We start from the raw sequence: 16954 nt of genomic DNA on the forward strand, positions 1-16954 counted from the left end.
GTAGCCTCCCCTACCCCTATCCCACATTCCCCATTGTGAAACGAGAATCACACTGCAGTCCACACGTGTCAGTGCAGACAGGCATTGCATTCCGGGAGATGTAGTCAGGGCAACACTAACCATGACGTAAATGTTACAGGGCAACAAGGCATGTCACGCACTCGAGGCACAAGGAGACAGAGGACAGATTGGAATGTGAAATGATTTATTGTGACGCTTGCAATGCAGCCCTTCGGGGACACTGAGCCAATGTTGTTTTTCTGTCCACAGATGTGACATCATGCAGTACAGGGCATGCTGCAGGGGAGACGGCACACCGGCCACAAAAATCACCTCTAGCCAGCACGAGTTCAGACCAGGGAGCAGGCCCACTTGCAGCCGCACCACCAACACAGCCAGCCTCGCCGCACACAGAGCCAGCATCACCTCACCGAGAGCCAGCATCACCACAACCACAGCCAGCATCGCCACTCATGTTCGAATCACCGGCCACATCTCCGCTTGCAGGTGTGAGAATGAGGAGGCGTCCAGCAGCCAGGCTACGAGCCTTCGACACCTCGTCAGACGACAGCATGGGCCCAGAAGACCGCACCGGGCCCCAGGAAGGGAGCCATCCCACTGTGCCCCACACCTCACAGGCAGCACAGACGGGAGCAAGAGGGCGCCGCAGGTCGCGTGTCCAGAGTCCACCAGCACCCACTGACGGCCATGGTGTCTTCTTGGGGCTCGAGGGCCAAATGTTGAAGCAACAGCGCCTGCAATCAAAGGCAGTTATGTCAGTCCAGAGGCACATGCGGGTGATGAAGACAAGCTTAGTCAACATGGACACAAACATTGGCGGCATGGCTGCGGGCATTCGGGACATGTCCCAGTCAATCCAGCAGTTGTGCAGCAAATTAGATGCTGACATCGAAGCACGGCGCCGGGAACGCCAGAGAAGGGACACTACCAGCAGGGCACTCAACCGTCTGGCAACTGCGACTTCCCTACTTTGCCGGCGCTCTGTGACGATGCAGGAGGGCCTAACACAGTGCTGAAGCGACCTGTCTCGGGGGATGGTGCAGGTGACAAGTGCACTAGGGGTGCTATTGACTAGTCAGGCGTCGACAACTGCTGCAGGGGATGCTGCGGAGAGCATCGACACCAGCAGCAGCATCACACCCCCCGTCCCCGAAGCACGCAGGAGCAGCAGGCGGCTTGGGGTTGGCTCTAGTGAGGATGCACAGGCCGTGCAATCCACCACTGCAGCGCGTATGCGCAAACATTGATGTGGCCCTGCTTAGCCACTTCCCATTGGGTGACGTAACCCTGGACATACTCCTTGTATAGATGGTATATTGCCAGATTGGCCTGTTCATGTGTTCATGGCGTGGTGCCACATTAAACTACGTCATGACTTCTCACAACTCGCTGTGTCCCCTCACTTACTCAGAAATAGTTGCATGTGATCTCTGCCCGTCTCTCTCTCCCATCGATTGCAGTTGGCACTCTAGCTGCGCTGCCCTCTGGCTGGCCTGACTCATCCTCGTTGTCCTCAAAATATGTTAGTTCCACATCTGTACCTTTTTTCGTGGCAAGGTTGTGCAGCATTGCACAAGTGGCAATAATCTTGCAGCAGGTGATGGGTTTGTACTGGCGTGCGCCTCCGCTCTTGTGGAGGCAGCGGAACCTGCTCTTCAGTAGTCCAAACGTGCGCTCCACCACATTGCGTGTTGTTTTGTGGGCCACGTTGTATCGTCTCTCACTCTGGGTTGCTGGGTGTAGGTAGGGAGTGAGGATGAATGAACGGCATGCATATGCACTGTCGCCTGGATGAGTAAAAGGGAACCATCAGTTACATGCCTCTATACACTCTGATTTGCAGGTTTCAAGGGGCGTCACTGTTACTTACCCAGCAGGTATCCCTCTCCGAATTCTCCGGCACTCAGTCGTGTGTAGATCCCACTATTCTGGAAGATGTAAGAGTCGTGGGTGCTCCCAGGAAACTTTGCAACAATATCTGTGATGATGTTCCCTGCATCACAGATCACCTGCACATTGATGGAGTGGGTGGACTTCCTGTTCCTGTAGATGTGCTCTGTATCAGCTGGTGGACAGATTGGGATGTGTGTACCATCAATACAGCCGATGACATGGGGGAACTGTGCCATGTGATAAAAGTCTGTTTTTGTTTTCTGCAGTGCAGCCTGTGTGTTTGGGAAGCTTATGTAGTGGTGCATTCTCTGCATCATGGCATCCAGGAACTTCCTGAAGAAACGGGACAGGCAACTCTGGGATACACCACCCACCGCAGCTATCACCACCTGATAACTGCCGGATGCCAGTAGATGTAGGCTGCAGAGCACCTGCACATGTGGTGGTATGGCGTGCGCCCTTCTTGTTGGCTGGTCCAGGAGTGGGTGCAGGTCCCTTATCAGGTCCATGATGGTTTCGGGGTGTAGCCTGTACCTCTCATGTATCTCTGCATCAGTCAGCTGGAGTAGTGTGATGCGCTGTCTGTAGATTTGTTCCTCCCGTCGCCACACCCTCAGTCCTGCTGCCTGTAGACGTAGGCGCCTTGCAATGACGTACATGGCGGCCATGTTGTCCACGCTGTTGCATTTTGGGATTGCTTATGTGCATTGTTGATGGTTACCACCTGCTTTCAATCCGTGTTAATTACCGACTCTTATTTACCGATTTTCCTGGATTTCTTAATTACCGACTGCTCCTACATGTCATTTTAAATTTTTACCACTTCATATTTACCACTTCATATTTACCGATTCGTTAATTATGTATTCGGTAAATATGAATCGGTATTTTAGAATTCGGTAACTATGAATCGGTATTTACCGCCTCATATTTACCGAAAAGTGGTTTTTGGACTCCTACATCTCACTTGTCTGGATACCGGTCGGTAACGGCATATTTACCGAAAATCGGCCGTTACCGACCGGTATTTCGCTACCTACATGAGGCCCAAGGTGCTTGGCAAATCGGAAAGCAGAATGGGCAAAATGGTAACAAATAATTACGAAACACTGATTTATTTACATTTCGAAGACACATACGAATAGGTTACAATTGCTTTCAAGGAGCCCATATCACAGAAGCATGTAACAGCAAGTATTTCAACTGGCGCAATGAAGACTGCCAGCAGACCCACTCCCTCCGTCCTTAGAAAGACCTGGCCAGTCTGGGAGATATCCATTTGGGAGGATATCACGAACAGAGGTCCTCATTTTGATGTCGTGCACACCGCCGCCGACAGGCCGTCGGTGGTGGTTCGCCCGACATCCAGGGCATTGGTCTGACCCCCGGATTACAATACCAGCGGTGAGACTGATTATGTCATGGGGAAGACCGCTGCCTCCAACATGCTAAAGGCAGCAGTCGGACACTAATCTCTACAATGGGGGCAGTGCCTGCATGGCACCGCCGTAGGGATTAGGATGTCCCTTTCCGACTGCCTTTTCAAGGCAGACCCACCGCCATGAAAAGGCAGATGGAAACAGACTCTGGGGGCCCTATATTGAGCCCCCGTTCCCCATGGGCCTCTGCTAAGTGGCTAGGGGGCCATATGTGGTGCCCCCCCAAACACCCATGTGCCAGGCAAAAGATGGTGCCTGGCACATAGTGCATGGATGTTTGAAAACTGCCTGTTTGTACTGCGGCCCTTTTCCTGTGCCACAGCACAGCCAGCAGTTCAAAAAGGCATATTCTGACTGCCGTGCTAGCAGTCCTATCCTAATCTGGCAGGTTGAACCGCTGAATCATTGTTGGACGGACACCTGCCCGCCATTGTAATGAGGGCCAGAGTGTTTTACATGTGGGTTTGTGATAACATCATGCAGTGATTTAGAATATGTTGGAACTTCATATCTTCTGCAATGCAGGCCATTTACAGTCCATGGACTGTGAATGTCTGGCTATCCAAGGTATCTGAAATCGTCTTAACTTTGGCTAGTCTCACAACCAGCCCCTCAGCTAAATAAATAGATGACAATATGCCTGGTCAAGTCAAGAGTCGAGTGGCCAGCATTGCAGGAGAGGTGAAGTGCCACCATATTCCAATGGGCAGCAGGATTTTATCCCAAACCCACAAGTGAAACACTGTGGGGCATATTTACAAGCTGGGGATAAAAAATTATCGCCGCTTTTGCGGCCGTTTTCGGCCGAAAAGTGGCGATAATTTTATCGCCTAATTAGCAAGGCCACGCTAACACGTGAAACCTTGCTTTAGCGTCGGGATTCCTAACGCCCAGCTTTGCATCTCTAATGAGATGCAAAGTGGGCGTTCCTGACCTAACATGACAGGAGATAACCCCTGTTATCGCTACTTTCCTTACGCCTGCTTCAGGACTGACTTAGCCATGATATCCTATGGAAGGTGGATATCATGGCTAACTTTGTGAGTCCCTATCAGCAAACTAACGCCACACTACGTGAGATTTCCACTCAAAGGGACAGCTCCCAACCTGGCCAGGCTTTTATAAGGATGGGGGATTGTGTCTGCTGACTATTAAGAATCTAGGCAAGAATTCTAGATTGTTGATACTGCATTAAGAGTGGGTGCTGTATTGCAATTTCAAGCAGCGGCGAAGAACACTAGATGTAAACTGTGACCTGGGCTTGTATGCTTTAAATGTATGCACTGATACTGGCTTTATATAGTGCATCTGGTAAGTTTTTATACATACTAATTATGTTTGAAAATGACATTAACAAGAAGAATTTTAAATGTTTTTACATTATGTGTCAAAAAAGGCTCTTGATATAACAGCAGGGTACTAGTTTTGCAAATCAACTGAGATACATGGATAAACACATGTAGGGCACCATTTTTCTGAAAAAGGGGCACATAAGTGTAGGATGGTGCCATAATTGTTCTTAGCAGTGGGTTTCAGTGGTTGCAGACATAATTTTTGAGAGAAACATTTTTGTTTGAAACCTTGCACGATCAAGAAAATCTTGCACGATTAACACAAATCAGATATTGCGGGATTTCGAGGTAACATGACATTCAAAAATGCATTTGACTTATAGCTTTCTTAATAGGCATGGATACCCAAGCTATAATATGCAACAGCAATCTTCTACACAGGTGACCTACATGATCACACACATGTGGAACTTTGGGTTTGTTGTGAAAAGAGTGATAATCGACAATCAAATTACATTCAAGGCTAGACTTTTTACAGTAGGTTTTAAGAAAAAAAATTGATATATAAGTTTAATGCGATAAACAGGTTTTCATGGCAGTATAGGTAGAAGACCTTGGTGATTAATGCTACCACTTGTTGGATTTCCTTGGATAGCCACCTTTCGGTAATAAGTAACCTGTGGTTGGGCAGTGTATAGTGCACAGCTTTGGTGTTCTTCTGTGTGGCACCTGACAACTAAAGGTCCTTTCACTTAGACATTAGGTCTCATTCTGCTCCCTGAAGATGTAGCTGGCAATGAAACCTGTTCATCTAGGAGCTGCTTTATTACCACTGGGTTTTGGGCATACATTGTGGACTAGTGCTTTGCTCATGAGAACTGAGCCGGACGCCACAAAGTCCTTAGTCAAGTTCATGCTTTTCATCTCCATTGTTTAATGTTTTGTCTACTGAAAAGAAAATCTAGGTTCTCCTGGCCTGAGGTTTATGTGGGATAATGCAAGTTATAATTACTAAAGATGAAGCAGGCCTAAATCAGGCTTTTTGGGAAAGGGATATTATGGCCTTTTTAAAGGCTTGCTTGTAATTCCGCCTTAGTGGGCTGTACCTGCATGTAAAAATGGACCGGATGTTGCCCCCTAACCTGGATAATATGTAGTTTAGCATCTAAATCAAACTCTTAACGGGCATAATTTGCAAAGCTCATTATGTAGGCAGTTGGCTCATACATATGAATTACTAGTGAATTAATTTCCATACCTGGCTCACAATGCAGTTCTAGGAATGGCGTCATCTTACTAGCGATGTGGATGTGGCACGTGCTTGAATCTCCAGGAATAACGCATGCTTAATTTTAGAAAAAGCTTTGCGAATTAGTAGCCATGAGTAAGTCACTTAAGCCTGTGGTAAGACAGAACTGCTCACGTAAAATACTTTGTGAATCAGACCTGGTATTTCAGGAGAAATTTCCACCTAAGCCAGAAAGATACAACTATTAACAGAATCAGCGCCTGGATAACTTCACGGGTGATTAGTCACAATCTAATAAATTCACATAACATAACACAGAAAAAGCTTAATAGATTTGCCTTTTAGGCAGGGTACTTTCCCCCAAACTACCATGAAGATAATATAGTCAAAAAGATCACTTTGAATTGGTAAAAAGCATGACTGGTGAATAAAGTGTGCTCTTCTTCCATAATACTCATCATCAATTGCTGCCTGCCAATATGTGTGGGGAGAAAGGAGAATGTGCAATCAAAAAAAACAGAGTTAAATGTATATGTGAGATTTGATATGTTTAATACGAGACAGCCATGCTTTTATTGCAATGTGTTTTTGTATCCAGTTATTCCTAAATATGCACTTGTTGTCACATTTGTTGTGCTTAGAAGGGAGTTTTATTATTTGCAGTTGTAGTTATTGTATATTCATGTGTGTGGTTTGCTACAAAAAAAGTTCCAAACCTGCATTAAAATCAGTATGGTAATGGGAATTATTTGGAGGTAAACAAGTAATGTGAATTTTCAATTCGCTCATAAAAATTAAGGATATTAGACACAAATTGGAAACTAATGTGAGCATTGGCACAGATTTTGGCTCGGAGTATCACGTTTTTAAAAAGCTATGACAGGTGAATGTCTATGTAAACAAAAGAGCCAGCTAAAGTAATAGCTAAATGTCTTGATATAGGTTAATGTAATATAGGTGTGAACGCAAATATTCTTCACACCTTTTTTCATTGTATTTTCAACGTGTATTTTCAATTAATGAGAATTATAGGCACAGGCACTTTGTTAAGTCTAAAACAACAACCCCACCCACACAGAAAGGTGGCTGCTGTTCAATAACCAGACTGAACGAAGACTGGCATTTGGGGCCTGCTGCTTAATCAATCAAGTGGCATTTATAGAGTTCAACTTGTCACCTGCAAAGGTATCCAGGCACTTGCTGCAGGTCTCATTTGAAGAGCTAGGTCTTGAGCCACTTCCTGGAGTCGGTCAGCGAGGTCGCGGTGCGGAGGTTGAGGGGGAGGGTGTTCCAGGCTTTTGTGGTGAGATGGGAGAAGGAGCGTCCCGATAATCCATGCAGTAATGCAGGCCATTCACGTTTCCCCTGGGTCTGTGCCCCTTTCGAAAATCGGCACAGACTCCCGAACCCGGGAGTACTTACTTTATCACGAGTAAGTATTGTGGGCCTTATTTACAAGCTAGTGCGTCACTTTTAATATGGAAAAAAGTGGCGTACTGGCCGTACATGGGGCTTGTAAATAAGCCCCTGTGTGCTTTCACTTGCATATGGAAATCATGTACAGTTTGAACGGTAGCCTCTGAGAGGACAGACTGCAAAGGCTTAAGAGCATTCTGTCTTCTCTAGCCTTGAAGCAGTTCCTGATACGGTGCACCGTAGACTCAAAATAAGTACCAATTCAATATATGTCGATTTAAATTTGGAAGGAGAATGGAGCAGTGCATCATGGTTTTCACATAACATCCAAGTGATACACTTTAGCAGCCCTGGTCGTAGGTGGACTCTGTACAACCTGTATAATGCGGGGTCCACTGAAGGTATTAACCCTACAATAAAGGAGTTAGAATTCAGACTTTCCCAGGAATTAGATAATAGAAATGGGGCGATAGAATCTGCTACATTATTAATGGGCGATTTGAATTGTCATTTGTGTCGAACCTTGTTCCCCCTCAATGCAGATTGGTCTCGGTGTCCTACCGAGAAAGGTCCTCATTTTGAACACACAGCAGAGGGTACAGCCCTGAGTAATCTTTTGAGAAGTAATGATCTGGTACACACGATTGATTTGGTCTCCCTGGAGCATGATGGGTCACTTACTCCGACTTTCAAGGGGAGAGGATGTAATTCTTACATAGACTACATGATAGCGTCCAGACAGGTAAAAAAAATGGATTGGCTCTGTAGGGATTCATTGGATATGCTTTTAGTGACCATAATCCCCTAACCTTGGATCTAGTAAAGTACTGTTGATCTAGGATGCGCCCCCAGGTGGACTGTGTGATGAAGGTAACTGACCAGGGAAGGCTGATCAGATGGTCTAAAATTGATGGTGTAGCCTTTTACAAAGAATTAATGGCAAAAGGGAAAGTACAGATAGACGAGTGTTTAGACCCTAAGATTGAGGGGAGTACCCTGGTTACGGCTTTTAGTTCATTGACCGAAATAATTGACGGTCTTTTAAAAACCAAAGCTCAGCCGAGGAATAATACACAACCAAGATGGTTCGACACTAAGTGTTCACGTGCCCTGAGAGACTTAAAATCTAGTCTAAAAATCAAACCTAGGGATAACTTGAGAAGAGCCCACTGCAGATGGACTTATAAACAGGTCCTGAAACAAAGGAAGACTGCTCTTCAAAATGAAGCATGGGCAGACCTAAGAGAGGCGGGAGAAAGAAGGGACATGAGTCAATTCTGGAGGATAGTTAATAATCCATGTTTCCAGGATAGTCATACCCCAGAGATGGGAACAAACATCCTTCCGGAACAGTGGGTTTCTCATTTCCAGGGTCTGTATAATCATAACCAGGAGGTTGATCAGGAAAGAGGGTGGGAAGAACAACAAGGGCCTATTATTGAGTTCTCCCTAGTGGAAATCACACAAGGGATAGAGGGCCTAGCACGAAACAAAGCTCCAGGCCCTGATGGTACACCACCAGATTTATATTTAAGTAATGTAGACCTCTGGGCCCCCATTCTTACTAGAGTGTTTAATGCTGCTATCCAGTCGGGTCTACCATGTTCATGGTCAACAGCAGTCATTATACCCATTTTTAAGAAGGGCAATAGGGATAACCCGCAATGCTTTAGACCAATTTCCCTAATAGATGTTTCGGGCAAAATCCTGGGCAGGGTAATTTTGCAGCGACTGATGGAATGGACAGAGGACAATCATATAATCACAGACATCCAATATGGCTTTAGAACAGGAAGATCAACGAGCGACCAATGTCTGAATCTTTATATGTTGGTTGCAAAGTACACTAAAGCCAGTAATGAAGCCATGTATCTGGGATTCATGGATTTAGCAGCTGCCTTTGATAATTTCAATAGGAACAAGCTATGGTGTCTGATGAGCGATAGGGGTATCGATTTGGGCCTGATTAAAATTCTTAGGGAGCTACATCGGGACACAACAGCCAAAGTTCGCTATAATTTGGAGGGAGGGAACACAAAATCGTTCCCCTGTACTAGTGGGGTGAGGCAGGAGTGCATTCTTGCCCCCTTCCTGTTCTCGCTATACATTAACAACTTAGAACAGGCTCTGCTAAACCTAAAGACAGATTGCCCGAGAATAGGATTGCGCCAAATTCCGGTGCTATTATACGCAGATGATGCGGTTCTGCTCGCCCGTACACCAAGGGGCCTGCAAAGCCTGATAGATGGGTTTGTAAAATTCATGGATACCCTGGGGTTGTCAGTAAATCTGAATAAGTCTTTTGTAATGTTGGCAGGTGTTAAACCATGCAAGAGTTTTGCATATAAAATAGGGAACCATCAACTGGAGATAACTCCCTCTTTTTCCTACCTGGGGCTACTTTTTGATGGGGCACTCAAATTTAGATCCCTAGTGGAAGATCGATGCACAAAATTGATCTCGACAAATGGGGCCATATTAAATTATGGCCGAAGGTTGGGCCGATGGTCCCCAGAACAAGTGATGAACCTTTATGGTTCAATTGGCTGGGCCAAAGCCCAGTATGGCTCAGAAGTCTGGGGTTATGTCAACGTAGAGCAACTGCAACTGGTGGAAAACAAATTTATGCGTAGGATCCTGAGTGTCCCCCAGAGTTCCCCAGCTGTAATTGCTCACAATGAATTAGGGAGACCCTTTCTAGAGGGTGAACTCAAGATAAGACCCATCATAGCCTGGCTAAAAATATGGGCTGCCCTGAGGCAGATTTTACAAGACCAATCTTGAGGGATTGCCTGACAAGGGATAAAGGATTACAAATTCCTTGGTTAAATTATGTCAAGACCACCCTGGAGGGCATTGATCAGAGGGATCTCTTCACCGATCTCAGTTCTATTTTATTGTCTGATAAACCGAAAATTAAAACTCTGTTGGCTGCTCAACTCGCCGAAATAAGAATAAAACGGGAGTTGTTAAAGCACACTGTACTCACCTATAGCTATATTAAGAACACAGAGGGCATGGAGCCATATCTCTATGTAATGTATAATGCCCAGGATAGGTTCTTAATGACTCATTTTAGGCTCAATCTTTTACCTCACATACTGGCAGAGCCGCCAGGTTTTACACAGTCCATTGAGCAGAAGGGTGCCTGCGGTTGCGACAATTTGTCTCCGCAGGACACCCTTCATTTTGTTCTTCTGTGTCCTTTTTTTAAGTACCCTAGACGAAAGTTCCTGGTTGAGATTTAAAAAAAAGAGGAGTTTCGTCATGCTAAAATGGCTTTATTGTTCTTGCAAAGAGCTCATGACCCATGGTCACTGTGTTGCATTATGAATTTTATTAAGACTGCTGTAAAGTTAAGAAACACTAGGGGGGTGGGTGCTTGAAGGGCCCTGTGTTGAGCATTGTGTTAATCGTTTTTATATTTTAACTAATGAAATGCTGGAATTTATAGTAATGGAACTTTTCTTTTTTAAATTTGTTGATATGTGTACTTTTATGATGTTTTTAACTATCGAATAAAGAATTATAAAGGTAAAGGTAAGTACCAATTCATCATTCTTCGATTACCTCATTGGCTTCTCTTGCTGCATTTTAAAAACTTCAGAAAATGCATGTAAATAGGTGTTTAAACTGGGACAATCAAACAAAAGTTCTTCCATAAACTCCTCCATCAGTTCCTTTGATGCCTTTATAACTGACTTTAAGTGGCTTTTCAGAATCGGTTTAGCAGAATGATCAATAACTGAGTGACAGAGGCAGAGTAATATGGACCAAAATAAATATACATGAACCGTTCATTGTAGGGGGCGTGGCTTGATGCCAATTTAGGGAGGAGCGGACCTCGGAGCTCCTCCGTGTCCTCCCTCCACTACTAACTACCCTGCGACACTGAGGGGTGCCCCTTGCCGTGCATTCTTTGGCGGAACGGCTGGTGCCCTCCCGGGATCACTGCTGAGGAACGTTGGTGCCGTGAGAAGGGGTAAAAAGCAATTCAGTGCTCCGCTCGATATCCGGCGGCGCTAAGATGGCGGCTGCGCGCTGAAATGAAGATCTCCGTTTACTGCAGTAACGGGAGATTGGCATTCTGGACTTGAGCGGCTGTGTGGAGTGCCGGAACTCAACCCGCAACGGGGGTCCACAGAGGTGAAGTCCTGGGGAGAGCACACTGGAGAGACGGAGCCAGCAGTGCAACCTTACATCGCAGAGCGCTTCCAAGATGGCGGCTCCGGGAGGCGATGGCGAAACCAAGTGAAGAAGTAAGCAGTCAGCTGAATGCAGCAGCGTGGTGGGGACCGCTGACTAGCAGCTGAAACACCCACCCTGGGGCGGGGGCTGCGACACTGAAGGCAGGGCAGTGGCAATAGCAACGAGGGAGCGCCGAGACCGGAGCCTGCTGGGTACCCAAAGGACTAAGAGGTGGCTTGGGCGGGGTGGTTGCGGAGCTCCTGCGGGACGGAATTGATGAAGCGGAGAGAGGCTGGAATCTCCCTGTACTGAGCTCCCAGCTTGAGCAGCAGGTTGACTGCCGTGCAGTGACGTTCTGCTACCGCGAGGGACTACGACGCACACTGGACTGTCGTGGAGCAATCCTTGTGAGGCACCGTGGTGACCACTGACCAGTGAGTCGTATGGCTTGGACTTCGTCTGGTGATACTATACAGTGAGGGGGCGATTGGACAAGGCTCTGTTTGGTGGCAGCAGGCATGTGGCAGCACTGGAAGTATAGGCCAGCTGGTGAATGAGGGATGAGAGACTTCTAACTGGCTTTGGGCATCCGCTGGGAAATTTGCTGGCGTCGTGAGATCACCTAGGTGGATACTGACTGCCCCTGCGAGGCTCACTATCACTATTCGCCAGCCCTACACATCACGGGAGTCCTTCATTTAAATACCGAAGAGGTCGAGCCAACGGAGACTGCACTGTGGTGATACCACACCTGGGGATCGACAGGGCCGGACACAGAGGAGCAAGGGTTGACAGATCCCTTACAAGACGCCTGGATCTCCATCCTTGTCCGTGACCTTGACGACCTGTGAGGGCTCCACGACAATTTGGGACTCAGTGTGGCAGGATTCACGATGGGGATAGTCTCTAAAAAGAAGGGGTTTGAGGTCCTGCGAGTGGAAGAAGCGGAGCAACATACTGCAGATGACGAAGATGCACCCGGGAGACGAACTGAGAGGGCTCTCGGAGACCCCACCCTAGCCGACATCATGCAAGCCATTACCTCCTCGGGAGAAGCGCTGGAAACAAAAATTGACACCATAGGGACGGATCTCACTTTGCTAAAGGATGACCACCGTAAACTTAAGGAGAGAGTGGCCATCAATGAGAACGCCATGAAGGAAGTCCCGGAGGTGGTCTCTACCCTACAGCGAGCCCTGAAAGTAGTGGAAACCAAGATCAGATTATTAGAACTGAGGGCTGAAGACAGCGAGGGGCGCTCACGAACAAAAAAAATCTGCGCATAGTGGGAGTCCCGGAACGAGAGGAAGGGGCTGATGCTGTCCAGTTCCTGGAGGCTTGGTTGAAGGCGGAGGTGGCCCCGGAGGGCCTCTCCCCCTTTTATGCACTCAAGCGTGCTCAGGGTTCCGGCCCGACTGCCCAAGCCTGGAGCTCCTCCCCACCCACTGGTGGTGAGGCTGCTTCATTATCGTGACAGAGACTACCTCCTCCAATGAGCCCGAGAGAAACAGGACCTGCAGATTGGGAACAGTAGGGTGATGATCTTCCCGGATTAAACCAGAGAGGTGCAGCGTCAGCGAACCTTTTTCCTGGCTGTTAAGCAAAAACTGCGCCAGCTGCGGCTCCCCTATGCTATGCTGCTGCCGGCATGCCTCCAAGTGACTGTGGATGCAGTGACGCATTTCTTTGCTACCCCGCATGAAGCTTGGGACTGGTTGGAGACTCAACGAAACACTGGACCCCGCACTTCTTCACCAAGCTCGCCCTGGCGAGAGCCAGACACTCCGTCACCTCCTCGGAGGGCTCCTTCCCCTGCCGGACGGAAGCTTGAGCGTGAAAAAGCTGTACGAGCGGTGACGGAGATTAGCCATGGTCACACGAGCCCAACCAGTAATATCACGGAGCACGAATTGAACAAATCCGATGGCTCAAGGTCAAGTAGTGTCCATGAGACATCAGATACCGAACTCCCACACATTACTCCTCAAACTGCAGACAGCATAATCTGAAGATCATGCGATAGGTCGTATCGTCTATTGGTGGGAGATGTCCCTTATTAACGCTTGCGATTATTGGTGACTCCCTGGGGACACAATCGGAACAATGGGGGCCACTATTTGCTCTCTGAGAGTGGGGGGGCTGGGGGAGATCTGGGTCCAACAGGGCCGGCTTACGCCTCACCACTTTCATGATTCACTGTTCGTGTGCCTTAGTTTGGATGGGATCTTGTTTGTGTATACCTGTCCTGGGGAAGGGGAGTTGGGGAGTTTTTGTGGTTGAGGGGAATTGGTTCGGGACTATGCATGTCGCTAGGGGGGAGCTCATCCGAGAAAGTCTGTGGCTCATACTATGGGACCCACCGTAGGTGTTAAATGTATCTCTTGGAATGTTAGGGGGACGCACACCATGATTAGGCATCATAAAATACCAAGATATCTGATCAGGAGAGGGGTGCAAATCGCACTGTTACAGGAAACCCACCTAACGCAGAAAGAAGGAGCGGCATTGCAGTGCTGGGGGGGAGGGCAGGTGTTTCATACTACATATTCAGCCTTTGCCAGAGGGATCCTGGTCTGGGTGCGCGCGAGAGTCCCTTTTCAATGTGTCAGACAAATAATAGATCCAGAGGGCAGATTTGTGGTGGTATCGGGGAGGTTAGACAGATGAGATATAGCAATAGGAAGTATATACGCCCCTAATGTCGATCAACCTACATTTCTGGCACAACTCTCACAGACACTAGCACCGATGCTGACTGGGTCAGTGCTGTTAGGGGGAGATTTCAATAGTATTGCTGACGTCAATTTGGACCGTTCCCACCCGCCGCTCCCCAACGCTCCCACACATAGAGTTGCCAAGGCTAAGCGAGAGTGGCAGCGACACTGGGGGTTGACGGACACCTGGAGAGGTCACCACCCGGGGGAGAGGGACTATTCTTACTTTTCCACCCTACATGAGTTGCACGTCTGCTTGGACTCGATTCTGTGCTCCCCAGATGTGCATGGTGGGATCACCCTGAGTGAATACTTAACTAGGACGATATCCGATCACAATCCCCTCCTAGTAACTTTGGACTGGGTACGGACTAGGCCTACACCCTTAGCTGGCAGCTGAGACCGGAGGTACTGGAGGATCAGGTGTTTCGAACCACGATAGGCACTGCTATAGAGGATTATTTCCTGACTAATGCCACCACAGCAACTAGCCCACTCATTGAATGTGATGCTTTTAAAGCCGTTATTAGGGGTCGATGTATTGGAGAGGCGGTGGGGGTACGGAAGGTCCTTGTGAGAAGTTGGCCTGGCATATGCTGGTCACTAGTTAAAGTGGCCACCTTGCACCAGTCCAATTGAACTCTTATGGTTGAAAGGTTTAAGACAACCTTTTAAAGAAAGCTATCCTAGAGGTAGCTGTGGAGAGCAGCCTTCAGGCTAAGTCTCTGAGGAATGTAAAGCAGCTTGTTTTACCTTATAATCTCTTGAATTACCAAATGAAAGGACACCACACAGGTATATATATAAAATATATATATATTTATTACTAGACACACTCTACTAATCTCTTTATGAGATTAGAAGTCAGGAACATATGCACAAATCAATGTTTCACAACAAATTAAGCACTTATATGGCTGGGGCCCTAGGGGCGTACCAGACCATATACTAAAAAAGAGGTATAAGAAGAACGACTTGAGAAGGGAGAAGGCCTAAGGTCTTCAGAAGCGCTGGGGCCTCACTAATCCACCCAAGGCAGGTAAGTAAAGGACCCACAGGAGATGCATGCAGTGTGAGAACACAGTCGTGGATCCCAATAGACTTCAATGGAGCAAGTCGCGGTTGGAATTTTAAAGTTCTAGGGTACTTCGGGAGAGTCTTCCTTGTGAAGACAGGAGAAGTGTCCGGTGGAATCCAAGGCTGGATTCAGAAGAAGGAAGACCTGAAAGCAGAGGAGACAGTGTTCAAAGTCACCTGCCAGTGACCCAGGCCCAGGAAGATGGATGCCCAGTCGTCGGGTGATTTCAGGTGATCACGGAAGTCTTGACTCTTCAGCCACAAGGTCCAGGAGATGTCGATTATGACCAGGAGCTGGATTCGGAGTGTTCCACAAAGTTTGCAGCTTACTGAGGTCTCGGCAACCGGATTGGAGCCAACAAGCCTTGGCAACAGCAGGTCTCATGGAAAGTGAAGAAAGTCAGCGGTGCAGACCAGCAAGGTCTGAGGGACTCACCCAGCAAAGGTAAGTCAGGGCAGGCCTGGAGCAACCAGGGGAGCCCTTTGATTTGATAGAAAAGTCTTCAGAGGTTCCACAAGCCAGCCAGCAAGGGATCGCAAAAACGCCTTGGGAGGATTCACTTCACAGGAGCCCACGGTCACTCGGGACAAGGTAGGCCTCTGATCTTCAGTGCAAATCCTGCTGGAGGCTTGGACCACACGTGGTTCAATGCACAAGTTCATAGAACGTCGTGAAGGGATTGCACTCGAAAATGTTGCACGGTACCCGGGTATTGCTGTTCCTCGCCACTCGTGGGGTCCACTCGCCTCAACTCTGCTGGGGACTCACAATGGCCATCGAGAAGTCAGGATATCTACTTCCAGGGCTGCAGGGACTTCGGACTCCGGCGGGAGCGGGAAAGTTTGCGACTGTTGATTCAATGTTTTGGTGCCTTCCAAGCAGGGTAGTGGAACATCGAAGGTCCAGGATTCTTCTTGTAGAGCGTCATCCAGGGATATCTAGTTTGTAATGGCAAGGGTTCCCTATCTTATACTAAAGGAAAGGGAGGGACTAGCTCTGAGACCACTCCTATGGGAGGGTCAGGGGAGTGGGTGGTTACACCCACTTCCCTTTGTCCAGTTTCATGCCAGAGCAGGGGCAGGTAGCCCCTGAACCGGTTTGAGCTGGCATATGCACAGAGGAGCCTACTGCTCCCCCAGTGCAGGACTTCAAAGCACTCTAGGAGTGCACCCACCCAGCCCCAATGCACTAAATGCTGTCTGGAAGGTGGTGACACCTCCCTGTGACAGGATGCCTATTGTTGGGCCTCCTCCACTGTGAGTTTTGGTCAGCAGCAGGAGGGCAGCCCAGTGTCTGTGCTGGTGGCATCCATTTTGTGATGCCAGGGCTCTTTCAGGATTCTACCGTGTTTCCACAGTAGGTACATGTCTCTAGAAGGGTGGGATCATACTCCCACACCAGTTACTGATTCCAAAGCGTTTGACACCAAGCACGACATGTTTTGATGCAGCCATCCCAGAGTTAGCATTTACCGCAAGGTTATAATGCACTTAAGAGTATATGGTTTAACCGCATCCACAAACAGCCACAGGGAATAGACTCTGAGGGCTGCAGAGGGGCCCTACTCAGGCAGAGGCAACCCCTCACATGTAAACCAAGCACCCTGCCCTCAGGATTGATAGGGCCTGCCTTAGGGGTGACTGATAGGCTTATATGTGTGTGTG

General features: G+C 47.9%; 1 long non-coding RNA gene across 1 annotated transcript in view; it reads right to left on the reverse strand.

Moving 5' to 3' along the window:
* Positions 1-208: 208 nt before the first annotated feature.
* The window catches only part of LOC146865647 (uncharacterized), a 62645-nt gene continuing 45899 nt past the window's right edge, over positions 209-16954 (reverse strand). The window contains exon 5 of the long non-coding RNA XR_014976673.1: positions 209-755. This is a non-coding gene — a long non-coding RNA (uncharacterized LOC146865647). The remainder of the gene's footprint in view (positions 756-16954) is intronic.

Source organism: Triturus cristatus, chromosome 2_1 (assembly GCF_964204655.1).
Source record: "Triturus cristatus chromosome 2_1, aTriCri1.1, whole genome shotgun sequence".
Classification (NCBI taxonomy): Eukaryota; Metazoa; Chordata; class Amphibia; order Caudata; family Salamandridae; genus Triturus; species Triturus cristatus.